We start from the raw sequence: 21,252 nt of genomic DNA, 5'->3' as shown, positions 1-21,252 counted from the left end.
GGATGGAGACATTTCAATGAGTTTGGATCTCATTTTAAATAAATTTTAATGATTAAAAATATTTTTATTATCTTGTCCATGAAATTAGCCAATGTTACCTTTTTAAACTTGATCATAAAATTTTAAATATAATTAGTAAGGTTTGACCATTTTCATTTGATTCTAACTATAATACTATGATGTAGTAACTATAATTTTTCCTATTTCACAGATGAAGAATTTGCCACATAAATTAAAGAGTTAACCCCAAATCACATGACTAGTAAATGGCAAAACTTTTATTCAGTTCTGGGCAGTCTTTTTTTGAAATCCAGTTTCTTAAATATTCTGCTATTCCATGTATAAATTCTTGCTGTACCCAGAAAATAATTTTGTTTGCCCTTATACTATGGACCAATACACATTTCAATAAAGACGAATTTGCTTTCTTAGAACTTACTACTCTTCTGGGTGAAACTAGTGTTTGATGACGTGTACTGAGGGCAAAGGGCACCTTCTCTGTGCTTTCCTCACATCCATATTCTCCCCGTAGACCTGCTCCAAATACTGCTCTTGGTTGGACATAATCCAAAATGTTTCCCTTCATCTCTGCTTCCACAATGTTTGTCAGGTCAAATCATCAAGAAAAATTCCCTGTAAAAGTTGAGAGTAGACCAAGTCCAGTGGTACCATTGGAGGTTTGGCTAAGACCAGAGGGAAAATTCTGCCCTATGCCATGCCTTCTCCAGAGATGCTTTCTGAATGACCTAAGAATACATAATAAAATCAATGGCAGCAGGGAGACACACTTTAGCTCCATCTGGACTGAGCTTATTGATAATTGGAGTTCACTCAGGAAGGGGTGAGATGTTATGCCAGAAGAAGCATGCACTACAGAACAAATAACTGCTTAGCAAAAAGTAAAAAAGAGTCTCAAATCTCAAGTGAACAGTTAAGCTATTTCAGAAGGTTTCAAATTTGCTTCCTGATACATTGAAATGATCCTGATAACTCAGGGGTACATCACAGGTGATTTGTTATTACTAATTGGGATTGGTCTTTTAAAATAGACAAAGTGGATTTGTACCAGTCCCTTGATTATAAGCAACAGAAAATACTGGGTGGATATGGAATAGCTCAGAGAACTTAAATGCATGTACCACAGACCACATTATTTCTGTAGTGAGCTACCCTGACTGACCTTCATCAAGGGGACATTCTTACCCTTGTCTCCATCACCCCTCCTGTGTGTTATGATAGAATGAAGTCTTTATATTTTTCTTCCAAGTCTCGGATATTATGATTCTGTCTTATTCTACAGAATGGTAGAACAAGAACAGAGAACAGACCTGTCCCAGATTCAGGTCCTTATTGTGTTGTGTGAGAGCACAATTAACTAGGGATGTTGCTCAGGCTAAGTTTCTGCAACCTACAGCACTAGGAGGCAGACATGGTGGTCCCTTCTGTTCCCTATAAGGAGAACTGCAGAGGATAAAACAACAATGTTACTTTGCTTCTAGAGGAAACCAGGCTGCTGTGTAAGGCTGAAGCAGTGAAATCCAGAAAGAAACTTTCCCCTGGCAATGATAAGAAGGTTTATTCACCCACAGAAGGGAATGGAATTTCATCTATCAGAGAAAATGATGTTAGGCAAACATGAGGTGAGTATAAATATTTATATATATATTTGTGAAGGAGGAGGACATTTAGCTAAAACATATCAAGGATTTTGAAGAAAGTGCCCCCGTCTTTGCTCATCAGGAATTTTACATGTCTTATATTATGCCATATTAATTCTCGTTCATTCAGTAAATATTTATTAACAAGAATGTGCCAGAGCCTGGGTTTGACATGAATTAAAATACAAATCTCACTCTTGATTACTGAGAGTGCTTTGTTGTCTAGACCCAGTGAAGGTCACCTTTCCACCATGAGTTACCTGAGCAGTGGCTACACACTCCTGTTCACCTAGGGCAACCCCAACTTAGATGTAGAAGGACCTCTTTCATCCTCAAAAGTGTTTGAATGAACTTTCAGCTTCTATCCTGAGACTTAGAGAGCATGCATGCTGCTCCCATCCTTATAACACAAAAGAGCCACACTAATTTCAGATTCACACATTTTCTCAAACCCTTTGGTGACCCTAAAGTAGAAAATCCCAGCCCCAAATCCAAGGAGCCTATGAGGAGGGAGGAGATGTGAGCTCCTGCTCAAAGAGAGAACCAGAAGTCCATATCCCTAAGTTCCTGGAACACAGAGCATGCTTATGATTGAGGATTAATCAAAATAGCAGAGATCACATCTCCCATGCTCAACCATCACTAAACCAGGAAGCTTCAGATAACAGATAAGAGCAGGATATTGCTGAAAGAAAGACAAGAGAGGAACAAAAGTGTTTTAAAAATGTTCTCTGAGGCACAGCACAAAGGAAACCCTGAAACTCAGAATTGTACAGAAATTGCTTTGTTTCTACACTATAACCACAGGTATATCTACAGGAATTTGAAACCCATGGTGCTTTGGAGAGTAACCATAGTAACAACAACAAAAAAGCCCTAGCCTGATCCCTAATTTAACTCAAACTCCCATCTAAAAATCTAGTCCAAGAAAAGGCATGCTCCTAGCAAGCATAAAATCTGTTTACCCCAGTCTCTACTGTACCACACAAGATGTCTAGCTTTTAGCAACAACAACAAAAATTAGCAGGTCTACAAAAGTCAAGTAAATAATAATCAGAAGTTATTAAACAATCATCAAAAACAGATTCAGAAATGATACAGATGTTGGAAAATCTGAAAAAAGGTCTAAAATAGAAATGATTAATATGCTAAAGGCTCTAAAGAAAAAGGTGGACAACATGAAAGATCAGATGGATTATCAATAGAAAGATGGAAAACATGAAAAAAATCACGCGATAATACTACAAAGGAATAAGCACAATAGCAGAAATGGAGCCTGCCCCTTAAACAGACTTATAAATAGACTCAGAACAGCTGATGAAGAATTCTGTGACCTTGAAGATGAGTCCAATAGAGTTACACAAACCAAAATGCAAGGAGAAAGGAAAAGGAGAAGGGGGTGGAAAAGATTCCAACATCTTAGTGCTGTGAGACAACATGAATCATTTAAAAATACACATAATTGGAATTCTAGAATAGGGATAAGAAAGAGAAAGGGAAAAGAGCATATTTGAATAAATAATGACTGAAAAAATTTTTAAATTCATCCAAGTGCTTAATATTTAAACTGTTGTAAACAAAAGACAAAAAAATCTTGAAGAAAGAAAAAAATGAGACATTACATGCAAAAGAACAAAGATAAGTAATATAGCATATGTCTTATTTAAATCAGGAAGGCAAGAATACAATGGTATGATATATTTAAAGTACTGTAAAGCATTGGTGGAAAAATAGCTAACTGTTATTTCATAGTTATGTCCATTGAAAATATCTTTCAAAAATGAAGAAGCAAGGACTTTCCCAGGCAAACAAAAATTGAGACATTTTACTAGATCATACTTGTTTACCAGCCATGTGAAAAGACATTCTTTAGACAGAAAAAAAAGTATATATCAAACTGAAATTTGGACCTACACAAAGAAATTATGAATGCTGAAAATGGAGTAAATGAATAAAATTGAATTGTTTCTTCTTATGTTTGATTGCTCTAAGAGACAATTGATTAAAACAAAACCAGTAGCAAAGTATTATACATTTATAGCATATATAAAACTAAAATGTATCACAACAATAGCACAAAAGGTAACAGTGATAAATACTGAGAACTTTTTTTATAAAGTCCTTGTACTCTACTTAAAGTGACATACTATCATTTGAAACTTAAACACTTAAGAAGTATATTTTAAGCCCTATGGCATCTACTAAGTTATATTAAGATAAAGTCTTAAAAATGGGTCAATAGAAGAGATAGAATGAAATCATTAAAAGATGCTTAATTAACACAGGAAACAGGAAAAGGTAGGAAGGGGTCAAAGAATTAAGTGAATAGAAACAACTCATAAGATGACAGAATGCAACTCAACCTTATGAGCACAGTCTAAACATGCCAGTTAAGAGATAGTGGTCCCCAAGTTGAATAAAAAAGATGCAACTCATTCTTTTGATAAGAAACTAGTTTTAAATATAAAGATTCAGATGGGTTAAAAATAAAGGATAGAGAAAGCTATACCATATAAATACTAATGAAAAGAAGTTGAAATAATGATATGAATATCAGATAATGTAAACCTCAGAATAAGAAAGATTATCAAGGACAAAAATGGGACCATGCATAATAATTATAGGGTTGATTTTTAAGAAGACAAAATAAACCTAAATTCAAATTGAATTAGAGAGGTTTGAAATACATGAAGCAAAAACCAATAGAACTGAAAGGAGAAATAGAAAAATCCAAAATTATATTTGGAGACTTCAGTGATCCCCTTTCAGAAATTAACAGAACAAGTAGACCAAAATTAGTAAGTGTATATGAGAACGGAACAACACTATCAACCAGACTTATGTGATATTGATATAGAACAATGTATCCAAAAGGAGGATACACAGGTATGATGTTTAAATTTCCAAAATTCTGAACTTCTAAATAAATCTCAGTTCAAAGAGAAAGTCTCAAAGAAAAATTTTGAATATTTTGAACTGTATGAAAATACAAAACAACATACCAAACTTTGTGATATAACTAAAGAAGTGCTTGAAGGACAATTAATAGTATCTAATGATTACTCAGTGAAAGAAAAGAAGAAATACCTCAAACCATTCTAATCCTTTACATTAGGGAGTTAGAAATAAAAGAATGAACTAAACTCAAAGTAAATCAAAGAAAGAAATAATAAATAAAAGAACAGAAATGAACAAAACTGAAAATAGAAAAACAGAAAATGAATGAAATCAGAAACTGGTTCTTTGAAAAGACTAATGGAAATTCATTAATCTCTGGTCATACTATCCAAAAGAAAACACAAATTACCAATATCAGGAATAAAATAAGGGTTTTCACAGTATGTTAACAAGAGAACAAAGGAATACTACAAACATCTTTACATTTTTAAATTTAATGTGGATCAATTTCCTAAAAGACATTTAATTATCCATACTTAATCAGAAAGAATTAGGCAACCTGAAAAGTACTCTATCGCTTAAAGAAATCTAATTCATAGTTTAAAATCTTCAAAAGAAATAAAAGAGAGAAAACTATCAGCCCATATGATTGCACTAATATTTTTTTACCAAATATTTAGGGAGTAAATAATATAAATGTATACTAATTGGAATACAGAATAATGTTATGTTATTTCTCTCCAATTGACCTTTAGATTCCATGCAACCCAAGTTTTAAACCCAAGCAGATTTAAAAATACATTTGTATTAACAAGCTGATCCTAAAAGGTGTGTAGGAAGGCAGATGACCCATAACATATTTCTCAAAAGAGGGCCCACATTGCTCATTTTCAGGACAAAATACTACTGTAATCAAGGCTATGACAGATTGACAAAGAGAGCAGAATAGATAGCCCAGAGTTAAACCCACAAATGCAGAGTGAACTGATTCTTGACAAAGGTGCAAAGGCAATTAAATGGACTGAGAATCGTCTTCTCAACACATGGTACCTGAAAAACTGTATTGTCCACATGTAATAAGTGAACTTTGACCTACACATCCTACCTTAACTCATAATATATCATGGGCCTAAATTTAAAATTTGAAACTTATACATAAAACTTCTGTAAAAAACACAAGATAAAATATTGTTCCCTTGGGCTACACAAAAAGTTTTTTGAAATGACAAATGATAATATTTAGATGGTAAGTACTCGTATTAAAAGATGTCCCAAATCATTAATTAATAACAAAATGCAAATTAAAACCACAGGGAGATATTGTTGTGGATATCACTATTCCTTTTAGAATGTTTTTTAATGAAATGATAATACAAGGAATTAGAGACACAGGAACTCTCGGACATTGCTGACAGGAACGTAACATGGTTAAGGCCATATGGAAACTGGTTTGTGATAACTTGTAGAGCAAAACAAAAAACTACTCTATTTTATCAGATGTAAAAACAAATAAATATATCAGGACAAGGCAGGAAGAATGGAATCCAAACCTGTAGCAAGTACATTCAATTGAATTACAAGTAAATCACCTCACCACACTGGAATGATGGGGAAGAATGTAGCTGGCCAAGGTAAGTTTAGAAAACAGTGTTTTCAGTGGGCACTGTTAGGCTAAAGACAGGAAGAGGAGTGCACAAGTGCAAATAAACACCATCTGCCACTGCTAAGGCTCTAGCACAGGAGTATGGGCGAGGGGTTCTGGAAGGGCTGCGTTGGTGTGTGGGAATGAATACATAAGTAAAACATGCTGTGTCCACAAATGAAAGTCCAGTTTCTCACTGTCCAAAAAAGTAGTTAAAAATAAGGAAAGGAGGGTGTCTAGAACAAATCCTATGGTCCTGAATAAAAGTCACAGATAAAGATATGAAATTAAGAAATAGGTAACTGATGGATATAAATGACAGACAGATAGATGTACCTGATAGGGAAATCAATATAGACATTTGTGTATGATGAGGTAGTAGACATGCATATATGGTCCTAACTCTATCTACACAGAGGACCTAGAAACAATGTCACTTCTGTAGCAATGACATCTAGTGCCCAAACCTTGGTTTCTTAATTAGACTCTCCAAAAACAGGAACCATGCTTTTTGGGGAACTGGGTGGATTACTCAGCTGGAGCAGGGGAAAACCCAAAATGAGCCTGGAGACAACTTGAGATGCCAGGAAGTAAAGAAGAACTCAAAAAAGGTTTTTCTGTTTTATTTTGTTTATGTTTGTTTATTTGTTTGTTTGAAAGGAGCCATACTGAAAGACCACAGGAGTCAACCTGAAAGCACAATTGATCACCCAAAAAGGAGCAACCAAGTAACAAAACAAATAACTGTATATTGGATTATATACCACAGAAAAAATACATGTGTCCCCAATGAATAAAGACCTAAAAATGAATAAATGGAGGAGAAATAACAACTCTCCCTTATGGATGAATTTCAATTAATACAAGAAAAGAAATGACAGAAATCAAAACTCCTTGGAACACCAGCATAATGATTACTGCATGCAAAGTCTACCAACAGGTAATTAAATTGGTGAGCGACTGTGGAGCAGAAGCAGGATATGTGCATAATGTGAAAGTAGCTTCCCAAAATATTTAGTGATTTCAAAGGGAGAAAGTAGTAAACATGCAGTGGAGCGTCCAGGAAGACAGCCAGGTGATCAATGTTAGCCAAGCGATCAAGGTTAATATCACCAGATTGAGTCACGTACCTCCCAGGCACACTGCTATGTTCTAGCCTTCCCAACAATGCACAGGCTAATCAAGGGGAAATGTCAGACAGATCCAAATTACGGGGCTTCTACAAAATAACTGGCAAGTATTCTCCCAAAGTGTCAAGGTTAGGAAAGACAAGGAGACAGAGAACGATTGAAACACAATGGGGGAAACTAGATTAGATCCTTTAACAGAAAAAAAAAAAAAAAAAAAAGAAACATACATTTTTGGTAAGACTAGTGAAGTCCAAATACATTCTACAGTTTGACCAACAGTACTGTTAAAAATCTGCTTACATAAGCTGATAGCGTAAGTGGTCACTACATGAAGGCAATGCTTCTCTAAGTCTAAGGTTATTTCAATGATAAAAGACTTTTTCAAAGCTGATCAAGGACCGAGCCTGTTCATACCTGGAAAAAGAGCCCTGTTTCCTATAACTAGTGCATCATCCACCTGTACCTGAAGCTTGTCATTTAAAGAAAAAGGAAATTCCACTCCTCCACCAGTGCTTTCCAGTGCACTTTCCTTGTTCAGGTTGTGAGGATTTTACCTTTGTTCATGAATCCACTGCCCTTTCCTGAGGAATCAAAACCAAAAGAGAAAGAGATCATTCAGGTGATGAGGCAAATGCTGAATATTCTTCTGGGTGGAAGAATTCCAACCTGGACAGAATCCTATTTTTAGTACTTTTATTTTCTTGCTTGCGTGTGGCCAGGGGAAGGGGAGCAAGGGGGTCCCCTGGGTCTGTTGCAATACTTGAACAGTTCTCAGAATAAAATCCAGCATGTATGAGGCGCTGGGTTCAGTCCCCTCTACCATAAAAAAAAAGCACTCTATGAACTTTGGGGTCTCTTAAAATCTGTGTTTGATGCAATGGGACACTTGGACCTTTTCAAATTCCCATACGCTGTAACAATTTCCTTGTGGCAATGGAGGAAGGTTTGAGAGGATGGGTTTTGAGAACAGCCCCAGAACAAGCTTCCAAGAGAAGAAGGGAGACTGTGGCCTGTTCCACTCCGTGCAGTCAGATGATTTGGGAACCATCAGGATCAACATCCTATTACCTTCCTGATGAGCTCGCTTTACAATATTAATAATTGTTCTCCAGCAACAATACCTTGAAGCCAACATCCCATCAGTGGAATGTGAAAAAAGGAGATGTACTCAGAGGGGAAAGGGAGAGATGCTCCTTATTACCAGGCTGCCTTCTAGAATGGACTTGGCATGTGTCCTGGGAGAATATACCTCTGCGACTTCTTGGCTACTAAAGAGAACAGATGCCTGTCCTCTGTCTGAGCCTTGCTGTGGAGATGAAATGGAATAACTAAAGCAAATATGGTATAAAAAATTTGGAACAGTGTTTCCAACAAAACAATAGAATCCTGTTTTCCCGTTCTCTTTAACACCCTCCAGGTAAATGGAACATTCTTTGAAAGTGGCCAAAAATGCTTAACCTGCCTCTTATTTCAGGAGTTCTCTCCTTATGTCCCTTTTCCTGTCTCACTGGACAGTCCCCCATGCAGTTTCTGGCCACAGTATTTCTTTGCACATTCTCTCCTCCACTACAGACTGTTCCCCTGCAATCCCCTGCTGACTCCCACCCAGCTGAGTACTTCCTGCTTACCCACCGGGTCCAACTCAGATTGCTTCTTCCACAAAGCCTTCCCTGAACCCCATGGTCCTCTCCAATACCCAGAACTAAATTCCAATAGTCTTCTTTTTTTTTTTTTATTGTAAACAAATGGGATACATATTGTTTCTCTGTTTGTACACGGAGTAAAGGCATACCATTTGTGTAATCATAAATTTACATAGGGTAATGTTGTTTGATTCATTCTGTTATTTTTTCCCTTTCCCCCCACCCCTCCCACCCCTCTTTTCCTTCTATACAGTCCTTCCTTCCTCCATTCTTGTCCCCCTCCCTAACCCTAACCCTAACGCTAACACTAACTCCTCCCACTCCCCATTATGTGTCATCATCCGCTTATCAGAGAGATCATTCGACCTTTGTTTTTTTGAGACTGGCTTATCTCACTTAGCATGATATTCTCCAATTTCATCCATTTGCCTGCAAATGCCATAATTTTATGATTCTTTATGGCTGAGTAATATTTCATTGTATATATATATATATATATATATATACCACTGTTTCTTGATCCATTCATCAATTGAAGGGCATCTAGGTTGGTTCCACAATCTGTCTATTGTGAATTGAGCAGCTATGAACATTGATGTGGCTGTATCTCTGTAATATGCTGATTTTAAGTCCTTTGGGTATAGGCCAAGGAGTGGGATAGCTGGGTCAAATGGTGGTTCCATTCCAAGTTTTCTAAGGAATCTCCACACTGCTTTCCAGAGTGGCTGCACTAATTTGCAGCCCCACCAACAATGTATGAGTGTACCTTTTCCCCCACATCCTCGCCAACACCTGTTGTTGCTTGTATTCTTGATAATCACCATTCTAATTGGGGTGAGATGGAATCTTAGGGTGGTTTTGATTTGCATTTCTCTTATTACTAGAGATGTGGAACATTTTTTCATATGTTTGTTGATTGCTTGTAGATCTTCATCTGTGAAGTGTATGTTCATTTCCTTAGTCCATTTGTCGATTGGTTTATTTGTATTCTTGGTGTAGAGTTTTTTGAGTTCCTTATAGATTCTGGAGATTAGTGCTCTATCTGAATGATTGGCAAAAATTTTCTCCCACTCTGTAGGTTCTTTCTTCGCATTGCTGATAGTTTCCTTTGCTGAGAGAAAGCTTTTTAGTTTGAATCTATCCCAGTTATTGATTCTTGCTTTTATTTCTTGTGCTATGCGAGTCCTGTTGAGGAAGTCTGGTCCTAAGTTGATATGTTGAAGATCTGGGCCTACTTTTTCTTCTATAATCTGCAGGGTCTCTGGTCTGATTCCAAGGACCTTAATCCATTTTGAGTTGAGTTTCGTGCACGGTGAGAGATATGGGTTTAGTTTCATTCTGTTGCATATGGATTTCCAATTTTCCCAGCACCATTTGTTGAAGAGGCTATCTTTTCTCCATTGCATATTTTTGGCACCTTTTTCTAGTATGAGAAAATTGGAACAAGGAAATATCACAACAGACACGACTGAAATACAAAACATAATTAGAAGCTATTTTGAAAATCTATACTCCAACAAAATAGAAAATTTTGAAGACATCAACAGATTTCTAGAGACATATGAATTGCCTAAACTGAACGAGGAGGACATACACAATTTAAATAGACCAATTTCAAGTAATGAAATAGAAGAGGTCATCAAAAGCCTACCAACAAAGAAAAGTCCAGGACCAGATGGGTTCTCAGCCGAGTTCTACAAAACCTTTAAGAAGAGCTCATTCCAATTCTTCTCAAAGTATTCCATGAAATAGAAGAGGCGGGAACCCTCTCAAACTCATCCTATGAAGCCAATATTACCCTGATACCTAAACCAGACAGAGGCACATGGAGGAAAGAAAATTTCAGACCAATATCCTTAATGAACATTGACGCAAAAATTCTTAACAAAATTTTAGCAGATCGCATACAAAAACATATTAAAAAGATAGTGCACCATGATCAAGTGGGTTTCATCCCAGGGATGCAAGGTTGGTTCAACATTGGGAAATCAATAAATGTAATTCACCATATCAACAGACTTAAAGTCAAGAATCACATGATTATTTCAAGAGATGCACAAAAAGCATTTGATAAAATACAGCTCCCCTTCATGCTCAAAACACTAGAAAAAATAGGGATAGTGGGACCATTCCTTAACATTGTAAAGGCCATCTATGATAAGCCCATGGCTAATATCATTCTAAATGGTGTAAAACTGAAAGCATTCCCCCTAAAAACTGGAACAAGGCAGGGATGCCCCCAATAGTCTTCTTAAGTGTATGTCTCCTTCCAGGTTGGAAATCACTCAACAGGAAAAAGCTGTATTTTTCACTGTTACATGTGTTCCTGACTCCTAGTGAGGTCTATCGTACTCCATACATGCAAGAATTATTTGCTGAATGACAGAATGAATGAGTAACTTACAAATGAATGCATGGATACTTTCAACACATGTTGCTTGATCTAGGTCTAATTTGGGAGACTCAATGTAGTGAAAGTATTCCAAAGGCTGGATTCATTAAATTTAGTGAACTTATAAGATAAAACTGTTCAGAAGAGCTAATCACTTTGAACAAGAAGAATTCTAAGGCTTAAATCCTGAGCTGAATAGCATTATTATTAAAATTACTATTTTAGCAATATACAGTGGGCTGCCCATATCTAGGGGTTCTATACTCACAGATTCAACCAATTGTGGATCAAAAATACTTGGGAAAAAAAATGCTTCTATACAGAACATGTACAGGTTTGGTTTTCTTGTCATTATTCCTCAGATAATCCAGTATAACAACTATTTACATAGCACTTACATTAGGTATTATGATTAACTTAGAGATGATTTAAAGTATATGAGAGGATAGGTGTAGGTTATACACAAATACTTGACTGTTTTATGTAAGGAACTTGCATATCTGCAGATTCTGGCATATGTGGGGGGTCATGGAACCAATGCACCAGAGAGTAAGGGACAACTGTTAATGTCATAGCAACTTAAAATCACACATCCTAGCTATATGCTTAGCAATTTGCTAAATAGTTTGTACACATGAATGTTTTGAATCTTCTTTAAAACCTTATGAAATAGATATTGGTGTCAAATCCCCCTTAAAAGATAACAAAACACACTGGGCATGGTGACACATGCCTATAATCTAGCAGCTCAGAAGGCTGAAGCAGGAGGATTTCAAATTCAAAGTCAGCCTCAGCAATTTAGCAAGGTCCTAAGCAACTTAGTGGGACCCTGTCTCAAAACATAAAAAGGGGTGGGGATGTGGCTCAGTGGTTGAGTGTCCATGGGTTCCATCCTTAGTAAAAAAGAGAAAAGAGAAAAAAAAGAAAGAAAGAAAGAAAGAAAGAAAGAAAGAAAGAAAGAAAGAAAGAAAGAAAGAAAGAAAGAAAGAAAGAAAGAAAAAAATAAAAAAAAAACCAGAGAGGTTGGTGAATTCATCAAAGTCACACAATTAGAGAGTGAAGTCAAAATTCTGATCCAAGGCTGCTGCACCCGAAATCTGAGTTGTTACAAACTTCATCAAGTCCCGTGCCTGCTTTCTCTGACAGGCAACCAACCATTAAAATCTTTCAGGTCCGCGGAGTAGAGAAAAATTTAAATCTAGTTTAATCCAGTCCTGAATGAATCCTTGAGTTGGGGTTTGATGTCTTCCTCTGGCTTCTTCCTCACTCAGGCAGCCCCATACAGTGGTTCTCGCTGCAGTAATCTCCCAAATCCAGGACAAGTATTCCTCCCAACGATCCCTATCTGCAATGCTGAGATTTTGTTTTAATACAATTACATACTCCCGCTCTCCCATAGATCCTTTTTTATTCATTTGCTTCTAATAAAGAAACATTATTTGCTTGGGAGATTTCCAAGGTAACAGAATCCATCTTTTGAAAACTATTCTCCGACATCTGGAAAATTGAATGATGCTTTGGTGTTTGTTTAGCAAGAGAGTGAGTCTGTGGAAACAGCATTGTTATTTTATTATCTTTAATGCTTTTAAACCATATTAAGCAGATTTAATTAACGAGAAAGACTTTTTCTTACCACTCCCCGCCCCCCCCACCCCGTTTCAAGCGGACTAGTCAGTTTCTGCTTTCAAACTGGTTGCCTTCAAAATGTGCCACCGAGCACTGATGTGACCACTTAACTGAATTAACCACATGGTCCATCTGTACCTTCTTGCCCTTTCCCAGCAAAACAGGTGTTGTCTTGAACATAATGAGAAGGCTTTTTCTGATCAGATCACTTCTTATAAAATTAAATACAAATCCCAGAACCCCAAATCCATCATATAAATAAAAGAATCTCTCCCTCAATCCACAGAAAAAAGGCATCTGATATCTGCTACTCCATGAACCAGAGAGATTTTTGATCACTCTAGTTCTTCCCAGTATTGCTCTCTGTTCTGTGCATCAATAAATGCTGTAACTGGGGATGCTCACAGAACCAGCATGCAATGGGCTTCGGTAATCATCTCATCCGCAGCCCGAGAAGCTGCTCCGCTTCCTCCCACCCCAGGTAAGATTTTGAACCTTGAGAAGGTGACACGCAGCTGGTGTCTGGTTATTCACTTGTGTTTCCCATCTCCAAAGAAGGGAAATAAAAATATGCTGCACAGATAAGCCTTTTTTATTTTAAAGAAGAGAATAAAGAGAAACTACTCCTGCATTGAAAAATGCATAGAGTAAGAGACCAAATCAGACATTGAAGACATCCCAATGATTATAGGGGTTATCAATAATTGAGTGAGGGACAAAGCAAAAGCTGAATTTGTTTACAGAATGTACCTTTGAGCAGAAACTGTGCCTTTGAGTGGAAACATATAATTAATAACAAAATAATAAATAGTGGTAAGAGTTTATGGAACTGAGAGAGAACTCTTTGCCCATTCTAATAAATATATTCTGGGTCATAAGAGCAAATCTAAAATATGAGGAAAAAACAAAAACAAGGGCTGTAACTCAGAAGAGTTATTTCATGTCCTTTATAACTAGCTGGAGAATAGGATCTCTATCTTTTGGGTGAAATTATACAGTATCTGGCCTGGGATCTTAATACAGAAAGCTCCCTACCCGTGAGGATGAGCTCATGTTTAAAGGAAAGAGATTTTTTCTTACTTTTTATCATTTTCTTCTATTATAATCCATGTGGCAATTATTGAACACCTAGCAGGAAGACTAACAAGTTTAGATGTGCAAAGAAGGACCCAGCAGCTTAAAGCAATAAAACTTTCCCCTTATTTGCATTCTAGCTGAAGACATGTTTGTTTTCAACAGTAAACAGTGTAAACAATTAAACCTATGTGCAGATATGTTCAGTGGCAACTTCTTTGCCTATATCCTTTATTAACAATCTTTAACGCTGCAACTTCAGAATTTACTTCTGATTTGGGACCCTATGGGATTCAGTGAGGTATAGGAAACATTCCCAACCTTTGGAGACTGTACAGTCCAATTAGGGGAAACAGAAATACACACGAAACTATGAGAAAACCAAGGTTGAAGTTGAAATTATATGTACAAGTACAAATACATATAAAGTTGTTGTTAAAGACCTTCTTTTTGAGCTTTGACCCAAGATATAGTATAAGACAGCACATGGTTAAAGGAAAGAGCTTTCTTCTTACTTTTTATCATTTTCTTCTATTATATGCAATATGATTAAGAAAATAGAACCTGAGTAAGGCTATTGAATAATGGGGGCAGGAAGTGAACTGAGGGGGGGAGGGGTGACAGCAAGATGCAGTAGACTCTTGTGGCTACTCAGGAGATGCAGATGAGGCCATGAACCTTTGATGCACATCCAAATTATCCAGAGAACTTTTGCAACTTGCACATGCCTACATTACCTACCGATTAGAACTCTCTAGATTTTAAATATCACAAGGGCAAGTGTCTTTTATTAAAAAAAAAAAAAAAGAAAGAAAGAAAGAAAGGAAAAGCTTTCTGGGTGAGACTTTGGGTAAGTACCACTGCCCTAAATTAAGGTGTCTGTTCTACCAAATAATTTCATTCATATCCAGGTTGTCCCTTATTACCTGTCTGACCTCTGACAGATAGATCAGAATCAGGAAACATACAAATATTTCAGGCATAAATGTCAGTGATTCAACACCATAAGTTTTGGGAAATTAAGTCAAACCTACCAAGACGCAGACTTCTTAAGCAGTAGTACAAACTCCCGAGCAGACCTGTGTTTTTGATCAGCTGCCTCTTAAACTGTAACTTGCTGATTACATTCAAGGTGTCACACATTGGTCACGCATTTCACAAGCGGTGGCTCATTCAGTGCCCACCGGCACTAAGAAAGCACGACATTCCTCCTATTTCTAAGATGAAGGAACAAAAGCTCCAAGGGGTTCAGTCATTTCCCCAAGGAAATACCTTGCCAGGAAACTACTGAACCCCTCTTTGTTAAACTTTAAGCATCAATTTTATAATCAAAACACAATAAATTGGCCGGGTGTGGTGGCACATGCCTGTAATCCCAGTGACAAGACAACATGCCAAGAAATGAAGAGAAATGCATGAAGAAAATAGTAAGGCAGCTCATCAGTGAAAAATCAAAGGAAGTGCCAAAAAATAAAGGTCTCTGATTGTAAGAGTCTCGCTCAAAGTACAAACATTATGTTTCTTGTCTGTATCGAGGCATGTGGGAATTTATGACAGCAAGGTGGGAGCAGTTTGGCAGAAGTTGGGTCTATGCAGACAGTCACAGAAATAAGTCATCTCTGAAGAAAAGGTCAGTTATTTAGGGCAGGAAAAGACCACTCTGACCACTGGCTGCCCCTCCTCCCCAAATACACACATTCACTGCCTGGAAATATCTGGCCAAAGAAAATTCAAATCATTTAATGATGAATAATTTAAAAAGAAATAAGCCAGCATGGCGTTAACACAATGTTGTGGGAAAAATATGAAGAGCAGTTAAACTCAGCAAATACATAAAGAACACTCACTACAACAGCGTTACTCCAAAGCAGTTAAAAACAAATGTGACCAGATATCATATCGTGAATTAAAAAATATGAGCAAGATGGGCATGCTTATGAAGGAATACCACAAGGGAGATATGTAGAATCTCAACTAAGGAATGATGAGGTTATAACAAGTGAGAATAAAAATTAGTTTCTGATTCATTCTTTCTGTATTTCTTTTGTCTAAAGGAAAAAATACATGTATACTTGTATCTCTTTCTTCAATAATATAAATATTCCTTTGACTTTTGAAGAAAAACAGTTTTAAAATAAAAGATAAACTACCTAATCAGGAAAAATAATCCCACAAATATTAAAAAATAAAAATTACAAAAGAAATAACTTCAAAGTTAGAAATAATCTTGCACAAACCTGTCAATAAGTGGAAAGTAGAAATAAAATATTTCTGAAAAACATATTTTATCAAAAAAGATTTCAGAATAGGCTGGGGAAAAATGTAAACAGCATGATTTCCAAAGAAGATATTGAGGGAATTGTGTAATTACAACCATGATCACCCCTACTCCAGAGAATTCCAGACCAATCTTAAAAAGGTAATTCCAATATTACCCATGAAGACAAAACCTTTCAAAGACTGAGCATGTGAACTTACGAAAACATACAAACACACAAGAAAACTATAGCTTAATCTTAGCCAGCTTTTAAAATAAATATTCACAAGTACAATTCAACAGTATATTAAAAATAACCCAGTTGATCAATTGGGGATTTGTTCTATGAATATAAGAACCTTTTAATCTTAATGAATCTATTAAAATGATCTATAAAATTGACATAGATATAAACATAAAACATTATGACCATCTTCATAGCTGTTGAAAGGACATCTGACAAAATTCAATCATTCTTCACAAAAATACTAAACAGAACAGGAATAAACTGTAATTTATCTTGAATCAGTGGTCATTGGAAAAATAAAGAGTTACTTTACTCAAGAAGAGTTCTGTTAGCATTGTATCCATAGGCCACTCACCCACTAAATCCCAGGATCAAATTTACCCAATTATGTAAACAAAATATACTTCATGCTTTCCCAAATGTCTACAAGAAGTTCTCCTAGTTGAGGACCCCTGAATAATAAGTATATTCCTTAAAGTGAAAATCAAGACAATCATGCACTACTATCAAACTATTCTTAATAACATATTGGAAGTACTTATTAGAAAAGAGAAAGTAAATAAATCCATGAAAATTAGAATTTAGATAAAATATCACTTTTTCAGATGATATTTGTATACCTGGAAAACCTTAGAGAATTAACCAAAATGGCTGTACAATATGAAACAGTCAAGTAAAGAAACAGGACTCAAAATTTGTATCCAAAAGCCAATAATTTATATTAATAAGCCTATAAATACATAACAATCATCTAAAGATATGACGGGGCAAAGAGTTTATTTACATTAACGCAACACAAAACTTGGGGGTAAAATTCACTGCAAATATTTGATGTCAAATTTGAAGAAAATTTTAAAACAGAACTGAAGTTCAAAAAATAATGCTTGAATAAATTGAAATTTACCATATTATTTGATAGGAAACTTCACATCATAAAGATAGTTAGTATTAAATTAGTTAGAAATGTAATGTGATCCTAATAAAATACTGCAGTGTGTATGTATGAGGATAATGAAAAACAGATATTCTGATTCTTACCTTTCTACAAAAAGAAAATTGATAACCAGGAAAATATAAGGAGGAAGGATCTTTTAAGAACAATGAGAGAAGTTCATCCTTATCATACTAAAATATAAACACTTTGTATTTAAAACAGGATAATACTGCTGTGGGAATAGACAAAAAGACCAGTGAAATAGTATTGCAAACCCAGAGGAAAGGTTCCAATACACATGAGAAATTAGTAAATAATAAAAGAAGCATCTCAAGTATGTGGGAGAAAATCTAGACTGTTTTATGGTTGGAATTAAATTTCTTTGAGCAAAGCAATCTTGTAAAAAAAGGATGAAACCATAACTCACACCACTTAGGAAAGGAAGTTCCAATGGACCTATAAATGGATAATGTCAATATTCCATTCTGGCCAATATTTAGATCATTCAGAGGAAAAAAAACCAACAAATAAACATCAGCATTAAATTATATTAAATAGCAAATGGACTCAATAGATATCTGCTGAATATTCCATCCAATAGCCACAGAATACCTTCTTTTATTAGGACACAAAACTTTTTCCAATATAGAACGTACATTAACAAGTCTTATAAATTTAAAAAGAAAAAATGAAATAATTTCTTGCATCCTATCACAATAGAATAAAACTATAAGTCAACAGCAAGAGAAACTGCAAAAATTATACAAATACATGGAGATTGAACAACACTATTTAATTAATAGTGGGCCATTAAAGAAATCAGGGACAAAATGTAAAATTTTCTTGAATCAAAAAAAAAAAATGGAAACACAGCATACCATAATCTGTGAGATACTACAATAGCAGTATGAAGAGGAAATTTTATAGCAATGAGTGCCTACATAAAAAGAAAGAGGTATCTCAAATAAATGCCCTAATAATGCATCTCCAGATCTTAGAAAAATAAGAACAAGACAAACTCAAAATCACTAAAAGGAGAGAAATAATAAAGACCAGAGAAGGCAAGTGAAATAGAGACTAAAAGAACAATACAAAGGATCAATGAAAACAAGAGTTAGTTTTTGAAAAGATAAACAAAATTGTTAAACTTTTAGCTAAACTAAATGAAAGAGGGGAAAAGATCAAAATAAATGAAAATTGAGGTAAAAAAGAAGGCATTACAAAATATACCATTGAAATTCAATGGTTCACAATTCAATATTTTTGAAAAACTATATGCCAATGAATTGGAAAATTTAGAATAAATTTCTGGAAACATATGTTGTAATAAAATTTAACCAAGAAGATATAAAAATCCTAAATAGATTTTTTTAAAATGAGACAGAAGCAGTAATAAAAAAGTTTCCTAACAAAGAAAATCCTGGGGCTGGATAAATTCACTGCTAGATTTTACCTGACCTTTAGAGAAGAATACCAGTGCTCCTCAAACTATTCCATAAAATAAAATGGGAAGAAGCCCTTCCAAACTTATTCTATGAAGCCATTACTCTCCTTCAACCAAAACCTTGGACAAAAAATGAAAACTATAGACCAGTCTTTCTGATGAACTACCTTAACAAAATGGATCCAAATGAAACTCGACAGCATATTAAAAACAACACACACTATGATCAAGTTGTTTTCATTCCAAGGATGCAGGATAGTTTAACATATGCAACTCAATAAGTATAATACAATATATAAAAATGACCAAGGATAAAAATTCCATTATCATTGCAATAGATTCAGAAAAAACCTTTGATAAAATTCAGTATCACTTCCTGATAAAAGTCATGAATAAATTAGGTATAGAAGGATCATACCTCAACATATTAAAGACTACATAACACAAATTAACAACCAATATCAAAGGAAATAGAGAAAAACTGAAAGCATTTCCTTTAAGATCAGGAAGGATGTTAATTCTCACCACTTTTAGTTAAAGGAGTACTAGAAATTCTAGACTGAGCAATTAGGCAAGAAAAAAAATAGAAAAGATAAACAAATAGGAAAGGAGGAAGTCAGATTATCTGTTTACAAATGATATGATTCTATACATAGAAAATCCTAATCCTTCACCAAAAACTTTTATAACTAATAAGCAAATACAGCCAAAGTAACAGGATAAAAAAAATCAATGTACAAAAACCAGTAGCTTTTCTATACATCAATAACAAACACACTAAGAAAGAAAACAATCCTGAGCAAAAGAGAGCAATGCTGGAGGCATCACAATACCTAACTTCAAAACATACTACAGAGGCTTAATAAAAACAGCATACAACTGACATTAAAACAGACCCATAAATTAATGGAATAGAATAAAATATCCAGAAAAATCCATGCATCTTCAGCCAACGGATTCTTGACAAAGGTGAAAAAAAAAAGAATACATTGGAGAAAAGATTGCCTCTTCAACAACTGGTGCTGGGCAAACTGAATGTTCACATTGAAACTAGATTTCCATATCTTACCCTGTTTAAAAGAACAATTTTAAATGGATCAAAACCTTGATACAATTAGACATGAACTGTGAAACTACTAGAAGAAAATATAGGGGAAACACTTTAACATACAGGCACAGGTAATTAATTAGTGGATAGGACTCTAATAGCCCAAGCGAGAATCAACAGATGGAATTGCATCAAATTAAAAAGCTTCTGTAGAGCAAAGAAAATAATCAGAAAAGTAAAGAAACAATCCACAGAATGGGAGAAAATATTTACTAGCTATTGATCTGATGGAGGATTAATATCCAGAGTTTATAGAGAATTCAAAAAATTAACCACAGAAAAAAAATTATGCAATCAATAAATGGGCAAAGGATCTGAATAGACATGTCAAAAAGAAAAGGCCAATAAGAACAAGAAAAAAAAAATGCTCGATATCTTAGCCATCAGGGAAATGCAAATCAAAATTGCATTGAGATTCTATCTCATTTTCCAAATGCTAGTGAGGATGTGGAGAAATCAAAATCTTTATACACTATAAGTGGAAATGTAAATCAATACAATCACTGTGGAAAACTATATGAAGGTTTCTCAAAAAGCTAAACACAAACTACCATATAATCCAGCTATACCACTTGAGTACATTCCAAAGGAAATGAAGTCAGCATACAAAAGAAATACCTGCATACCCATTTTCATTGCAGCACTGTTCACAATAGCTAAATAGGGAACCAGGCTAGGTACCCTTCAACATACAAGTGGATAACTGTGAGATATATATATATATATATATACACACACACACACACATAATGGAGTATTATTCAACCATAAGGAAGAATGAAATCAGGTCATCTGGAGGAAAACAGATCAAGCTAGAAGACATCATGGTAAGGAAAATAAGTCAAAAAAGAAAGAAAAATGTCAGGTTTTCTCTCTATTTTTTGGTTTGTTTTTTGTTGTTGTTGTTTTGTTTTGTTTTTGTGGTGCTGAGGATTGAACCCAGGGCCTTGTGCCTGGGGAGGCAAGCACTCTACCAACTGGGCTGTATCCTCAGCCCACTCAGGTTTTCTCTTATATGTGGAAATTAAACAAAAAACAAAGATGACCTGAATGCAGAGAAGGAACTATTAAGGTCTAGAAAAGAGGGTCAGGGAAGAGGGGAGAAGATGAGTACACAGAGAGGTAGGTGAAGGGAGGCAGGATGTGATAAAAGCTCAATATATGCACATGTGTATGGAAATGCTACAGTGAAGTTCATA

Source organism: Sciurus carolinensis, chromosome 6, assembly GCF_902686445.1.
Source record: "Sciurus carolinensis chromosome 6, mSciCar1.2, whole genome shotgun sequence".
NCBI classification, from domain to species: domain Eukaryota; kingdom Metazoa; phylum Chordata; class Mammalia; order Rodentia; family Sciuridae; genus Sciurus; species Sciurus carolinensis.
Note: the sequence above shows the minus strand (reverse complement) of the source record.